Here is an 8,110-nt window from a genome sequence, read left to right on the forward strand (position 1 = left end):
CTTAAACATACCTTGAGTTTTCATAAATGGATTTTAACATACTTGATTTCTTGAAAACTGATTTAAAATATACTTGTCGCTACATTTGATGGAATCAACTGAAAGACTTTTTTGTCCTTGATCATTCTTTAAATTTTCAATGAAAACCAAAGAAGAGATAAAATTAAAATAAATAAAACTCTGACATTCATCTCCATCCAACCTTCACTTGCCCATTTTATATTAACTTTTTTGTATGGATTTTTCTGTAGGCCTATTCTTTGTCTTGGGGAAGGATGGAATGGCTTAAACTTTTATTCAATGGTTTTACTTTTACCCTTCAGTCCATGTTTTGTTCCAAGGCACCGATAGATTTTTGAAAACTTAGGGTATTTGGTTGCTTGGAGGTGGACATTGAGCATCTCTTTTAAAGGGTTTTTTGGTTTGGCCCACATGTGCACTATTGGCTTTCAGTCTATAAGTTTGCTTTAATGGTTTTGATCTTGTATTTCCACTCTAAATACCAAGGATGATGCTGAGGTAGAGCTCTTCCAATACTAGTATTGTGCTCTTTGGAAGTTGTGGCGGGCAAGGAATCCAAGGTGTTCGAAAATAGAACGTTTGACCCCTGATGAAGTCATTTGGGCAGTGAATAGATTTTTCATGATGTATTTTTTGCTGCAATTAGTCATTTGGAGATGCTGACGATGGCTGATTCTTCTTTGTCATCTTCTCAAGTTTTGAGTCGTGGACAAGGTTCAAAGTATCGATATGTATCGGCCCGTATCAATTGATACGTATCATGCCGGTGGTTTTCTGATACGCCCCTACAGGGGGTTGTATCGGGTCAGTCACTGGTTCAGAGGGTAGCTGGCCTTTAAACCAATGTTTTAAAAAATGACCCGAAAATGGAACTGTTCTGGGCATTGGTTTTCGGGTCAATGGTCTGACTGTTTGATTCGAACAAACGGCCCGTTCTGACGGCCAGTATTAACATTTAGAACCTTGATTGTGGAGCCTCGGTTTATTTTGATGGTACTTTTAAAAAAGCAAGGCCTGGGATGGCTTATATTACTTTATCAAGCTCAGGTTAGTTCATAAAGGCTTTCTCAGGACCTGTAAATGGGGATGAACCAGTTGTTGCTGAAGCCTAGGGTTTTGGTCCCTTGGAAAATTTGGAGTATGATGTGAGACCTTATTGACTGTCTTGCTGGGATCTCTGTTAATTATGTTCCTAGATTGTTAAATGGTATTGCTCTCCAAGTGTTGAAAGGGTCTCCTCATGATGTAGTCTCTTTCTTTTTTTTTCTTTACATAGGTTCTGAGTTTGTCTTTGCAGGAAAAGAGAAAAAAAACAATGGACCAAATCCTCAAAATCATGGCAAATGTAAATCCGACAACCTAGACATCTCAGCTGTTCAATATCACAGGAACCAATGCTGGTACAAAGGGTGATCAGGTTTCGTTGCCTTGCAGGAGGTCAATTCTTTTAATGGGAAAAATAGGATTTTTAAAATATTAAAAAAGGCCTAACATTTTATCAAAGGAGGGCACATTTAAGCCCAATGGGGTTAGCCCCCAAGGTATACTTAAATTTATTTCAAAACTTAGGGAATGCTCAAGTAAATTGATGAAAATTTAAGGTATGTTTAAACCCTTTACTCTTTTTTAGTGAAACCTTAATCCCCAAGCCTTGCTTTTTTACAACTTTTGTGAGTCATGTTCAGGGGTTCCAACCTCCATAGCACATCGGTGGTTGCAACACTCCCTCGTGGCCCTCCAATGAAACACGGCTGCACATCAGGAACATCTCAGGAAATTATAGTGTTTTGTGGGTATATGTGGATAGCATATCCAAGTTCCACCTGATGTTAGTCACAAAGATGTTCCTAATGTGTGGCTATAGTGTTTGTGGGTCAAAGTTCCACTGGACTGCTTTTTAATTCTATTGATAGTATGCCTGTGCTTTATAGAAAAAACTTTGGCTGCCTATATTCAACAGCCTGGGCTGTTAATAGGGTTCTCTTTGCACGATACTTAGTTCACCCAAGAATGCATCCATTATTGTTACTGTTTTATGGAGTTTGTGTGAACTAATGTGTCATTTGAGAAGAACCCTGTTAACAACGTAGGTTGTCAAATTTAAGCAGTTCTTTTTGTCTGTCTGTTTCATGAATCTGAATTTTTGTCTAGGACATTAAACGAGGGAGATCCTGATTTATATGGGATGCTAGAACGAAACATGGACTAGAGATGGATTATTATATTTTAGGGTCTCTTTGATTCTTCACGATCAAATTTGATTCGTAGCCAGACTTAGGGCCCCATTCGTTGCCTCTTAACACTGAACGCCGAAAAGCATTCATACGTTTTCAGAGGCAACCAGAACGTTTGATTCCACTTCTGCATTTCAGTTCAGCCTTAATGTCTCATCCATCTTTCATTTTCCTATGACACCAGTTCTTATTTTCCAAAAAGTACTCCCAAAAGCTTTCGTGTTTCTCCTTTAAGTATGCTACAATTTGAAAATCCTATATAATAATAGTAAAAGTAATATTTAAAAATTATTATTATTTTATTAATTATCCATGTATTGCTTAGTTATCTATTTAATTATTTTAGTATACAGTAATATTTATTAAATTATTTAATGATTACAAGTTAAAAATTAATTAACTAATTATGCAATACATAATTGTTAGTTATTAATTAACTTATATAATTAATTACGAAAGTAAATAACAATTATTTTAATATATTAGTTAATTAATTATCAATATATTTATTATTGTTGTTTTTGTTGTTATTGTGAATTAGATAATGAATAATTAGTTGCATAATTAATTAATTATTAATTTTGTAATTATTTGTTTCAAATATTTATTAATTAATTAAAATTATTTTATTCTTCAAAACTATTTAATTATTTATATTTTTATCAATTACATTATTTATAAATCATTTTATGTCCATTTTATTAATTGGTAATTAGTTTGTTAAATAAGTCAATTGTTATTTTTCAAAACTTAGCATTCAATTTTCAGAATAATATTCTCTACATTCAAAGTTCAAGCCAAGAAAGGCTCAACAACTCCAATACACCTCTAAAAGTAATTATTAAAATTTTAGAGACATTCAAATGTTAGATTTTAATGCAAATGAACATGCCATTAGCCTAAACTGACAGAACCAATCCATAATGATCCAAATTTCAAATGATATAAAGGGTTATTTGGCATTATAATCTCTTAAAAGGAGTGGTGTGGTTGAATCCACAAGGCTCACTTTGGTGTAGTTGAATCTAAATGTTTTGAATGATACCACATCTATGGTGACCGGATCTCCCTACAAGGCTACAAACAAAAACTTTGCACACACTCAAAGCAAGGGCTTCCAATCACATATTGGGAATATGTCACACACACACACGCCCCTTTAAAAAGCATGAATACCCTTAAAAATATTTCTGGAATTTTTTGTAGACAAAAATTATCCCTTCATATTTAAATGTATTGATAAAAAATGAAGGCAAATAGGATGATGGGTTATTGATATTAAATGAGTTAAAAAGAGGTAATTTTAAGATATTCAATGTATTCAATTCCATCTCATTAAATCCAACATTTAGGCTATGTTTGGTTTGAAAGAAAATGCAAGGAAGGGAAAGGTAGGGAAACTTTTACAAACCTTGTATAGGTTCTCCTGTCTTTCCCTTCCTTTCCCTACCTTTTCCTTCAAACCAAACATGGCCTCAAGGTATTAACTTGCATTCACCTTTATTGAATCATATATTTAAGTTTTTTTTTTGTTTCTTTCCATCATTAAATTCTATTAATTAAATTCATACATAACAAACTAATAATTCCAATAACATAAAAACTTATACTTTTAAAATCTACCTACAAAAAAAATAGTGTTGTCATCTAGGTGGTGGTAAAAGATTAAACCATTTTGGGTCAAATGGGTCAATCCATGTTGTTACAATTAAATAATAAAATACAAAAATAGATAAAAATGCAAAAAAAATATAGAAATTAAAAAAATTGGAAACATTTTTAACATCACATATTTGGCATATTAAATAATAATAAGTATGATAAATAAGAAATGTTTTTATTAATGATGAAAATGGAATGTAAAATTTAAAACCAATTAGAAATAAAACTATTTTCTTATTCTCTATCATTAAATACCATATCTAAAGTATATTCTCTCATTAAATACTGTATTTAAGATACATTTTTCTCATCATTAAATTCTACTAATTATATCCACAATATTAATTTTAGTAATATAAAAATAAATATTTTGAAAAGTAATTTGGAAACAAAACCATTTTCTTACTTCCTAGTGGTGGGTAAGCAATTCAACCATTTGGGATCAAATGGGTTAATAAATAATGCCATAATTAAATAATAAAAGTAAAAATAAATAAAATATATAATACAAAAAAAGAATTAGGCATAATATTGTATATTCATTACATTAAACAAAAATAAGTATGAAATGTAAGAAATATTTTAATTAATGATGAAAGCAAATGTAAAATCAACCTGGAGATGAAATGGTGTCATAGTCAAATAATAATTTTTTTAAAATAAAAAATACAAAGAATCACAAAAATAAAAAAGTAGAGAAAAATTTGGGCACATATCTAATGTTATTTATTTATAAAAAATAAAATATTGGGTACATCTATAATATTATACATTCATTATATTGAACAAAAATAAGTATTATACATAAGAAATAATTTTATCAATGATGGAAATGTAATACAAAATTTAATATTAACATAAAAATAAAACTATTTTTCTTTTTGGGCAGTGGGTTAGTTCAAATGGATTAATCAATGATATGATAGTTAAATAACAAATCTTTAAAAGATAAATAAATTACAAGTAATCAAAAGAATATATAAAAAATGATATATTGATTATATCAAACAAAAATTAAGCGTGATAAGTAAAAGTTATTTATATAATTTAGATGCATATATAATTTAAAACTGATGTCATAATTGAATAATAAATATTAAAAAATATAGAACACAAAATGAAAAAGTACAAAATTTTGTCAAAAAAATTGGGAACATTTCTGATGGTGCGCAATCCGGTCACTCCTAACTGGCACTTGCGTAGCTCCTGAAAGGTACATGAGATGGAGAAGATGAGGAATCCCCGGGGGCTTGCTCGACGGGAACACTCCGACGCTTAAGTTAGAGTTCTGTGAAAGATGCAAAGAGAGGAAGAAAGCTAAGAGTGCAGATAGCGCGAGTATCAGAAAGTTACCTTTGTCCTTTGAGATTGGGCTACTTATAACAGAACTCTGTCGAATCAGACCCACCTGTCTCTGACAGGGCAGGTATAACCGCCACTGTCGTCCTGCCGCAGCTGTTACAACCAGGGCTAAGGTGGCACGTGCGGGGCCGTCCTTGTAGGGTACGTACCTGTCAGGTGTAAGACACTTTCTAAAGGTGGCGGACACGACACTGTCTGACGAGAGATGTGGTTGCAGTCTCCAAGTTTGTCGGGTACGGTGGTCTGGCAGGAGGCCTTCCTGTGATGTGCCGAATTGCTCTTCCGCGAGCTACCCTGCAAGTGGCGAGCTACCTGTGACAAGCTACACCGAGTTGTCTGACCCGAGGTGTCTCTACCTTGGGGGTATCTAGAGGTGGATCGTGGTGTTCCTGTTTGGGAGTGACCTAAAATCCACTGGGAGGAGCTCTGGCATTAGGAAAGGTTAGGGGGCCCCGAGCTCGGAGTGCCTCAGCCTTGGGAAGGAGGTGCAAGCTAGGCGGCTCTCGGCGAGTAGCCTAACCCATCGAGTTGCTAGACTAAACTCGGTGAGCCCTTCCCACCGAGTTGCGGTTGCGCTTGCTGTGCTGTCACACTGAGTCATCGCTTGAGCAAGGTCATGCCCACGTGTACCCATTCTACGAGGTTGGGCCAAATCACTCTCCATCAATTGCCCCCACTCCCTGTGCTGGCGGTGTTGACCCAATGCGGGGAGTTCATGATGCATCAGGTGGATTTGGCTTCGGTACTCATGCCACTCCGTCGTGCGCTTCGCCTAGCTGGACCGGTTCAGTGCCTGACTCGATCAAAAGAAACCCGGGTCGCATTCGGTTTATGCGCAGTCATGCGATTTGGACTTCGCGGACGCCAAAAAATGCGCTAAACTAATTTCACCTCAAGGAACCCGTAGCCGGTTTCTTTGAGAGTCGTTGGATCATCTCAATCATGACCGTTAGCGCTTGGATGCAATGGCTATAAATAGTGGGGGACCCTTGGTCATTTCTTCGCCACAAAGTCTTCAGCGTCAGTATTGAGCTCGCGTCTGAGGTTCCTAGCTTGGTTTTCTAGTTCTGTTATTTCCCTAGTTCGGTTTGCGATTTCTAAGGTGAGTTCCCGAGCTTCCTTTTCTTTTCTAAACTTTCCTTTCTTTTCGTGCTTTCATGTCGTCTAGCGTAGATAGCCTTATTGACGAGCCCGAGGTGGGTACCTCGGCTCAGGGTGGCTCTTTTGCCACCCAGCCATCCGATGTACGGGTGGCTCAGGGTCATCTGGCATCCACCTCCCGCCGAGGTCGGGTGCCAGATCAGTTCGGCCCTTCCACCATGACTCTGGAGAGACTTCAGGATCTCATACAGAGGTTCCACCTTCCTAGGGAGTACTCTTACAACCTTCCTACCGGTAGTTTTCCATGGGAGCACGGTCCCGATGAGATCGTGGTTTTCAGGGAGCAACTGGTCACTGGACTCCGTCTCCCTCTTCACCCCCTGATTGTTGAGGTGCTGGTGCACTTTAACATTACCTTGGACCAGCTTCACCTGAATTCCATACGGAACGTGGATGGGACCATTTCCCTCTGCTTCGATCGTGCCTTCTCCATCGACCTAGATATCCTCTGTTCTATCTTGGCAATAAAGAAGAGTGCTTCGGGCGCTCTCCCCAGGCACAGAAGGGCTTATTATCTGTCTCCCAGCCCGGGTTTTAAATTAATGCACAAGCTCCTGAGTAAAGTCCTGGCCTGGAAATGGGACTACTTCGTAGTTCAGAGCAGCACAGGGTGGCCCTTCCCCACTGACTGGAGGGTGGCCGTTCAAGACTCCGGTGTTATCCTTGATGGGAAGACTAAGAAGTCACTTCAGTCGTGGGCTCAGCTCGGGTTGAATTACAAGGACTTCACAGTTGAGGAGAAGCTCATCCAGGCTAGCTTGAGCCCGGGTAGGTCTTGTCTTTACTTCGACTTTTTTGTTCGCATACTTACTTCAGGGTTACTAACGCCGAGCTTCGCTGCAGGTCCAATGGAGGCGGAAAAGATAGACGGTCAGAGGCTCTTCCGCCTGATGAAGAGGAAGAAGCACGTAGCCAAGAAGGCGCGTGTCGAGTCCCTGTAGGCCTCTGCCGAGGTTCAGCCTCCACAGGCCCCGGCTTCAGAGCCCGAGCACCCTAGCGCTCAACCTGTCATCGACTTGGAGGGAGACATGGCGCCTCAGAGCCCCAAGATGGCGGCAGAGCCCACCACCGAGCCTGTCGAGACTGTTGCCAGGGACGCCACTGAAGTTGCCGCTGAGGCTCGCCCTGCAGAGGCTACAGCCGGGGCTTGTCCTGTGGGCGTCACCGCTGAAGCTTCCAAGGAGTCCACCCATACGGCAGAGATGTCAGTATCTAGCTCGGGGAGTTAGGAGGGTCAAAGCATTCTGAACCCCCATTGCAGCCTTCAGAAGAGTAAGGAGGCTGCATACCTGGAGGAGGTAACAGAATGGGCCAATCTCACTCCTGGTCAGCTCGGTGCTTGAGCTGCTTCTCATACCATGGTGGTGAGTTCCCTGTGAAAGATTCTCTTTCTTTCTTTCTCTTCTCTTTTTTTTTTGACTGGTCTCCTTTTTGTAGGTGAACTCAGTTGTGCGTGCCTTGACTGTTCAATCTGATTGGCATCTGAGATGGGCTTTGGAAGCTGAGAACTCATCCTATGCAGCCCATACCGAACTGTAGAGCAGCTCGCGGTCAGATCCACCGCTTGTAGAATGATGCCTCAGCTCAGAAGAGCTTCATCGAGGTGCTGCTGGCGGAGAAGAGTGAGCTACCCAAGACAATGATAGATTGAGGGCCGAGGTGAACGAGTT

Source organism: Nelumbo nucifera, chromosome 3, assembly GCF_055504915.1.
Source record: "Nelumbo nucifera cultivar China Antique chromosome 3, China Antique-T2T, whole genome shotgun sequence".
NCBI lineage: Eukaryota > Viridiplantae > Streptophyta > Magnoliopsida > Proteales > Nelumbonaceae > Nelumbo > Nelumbo nucifera.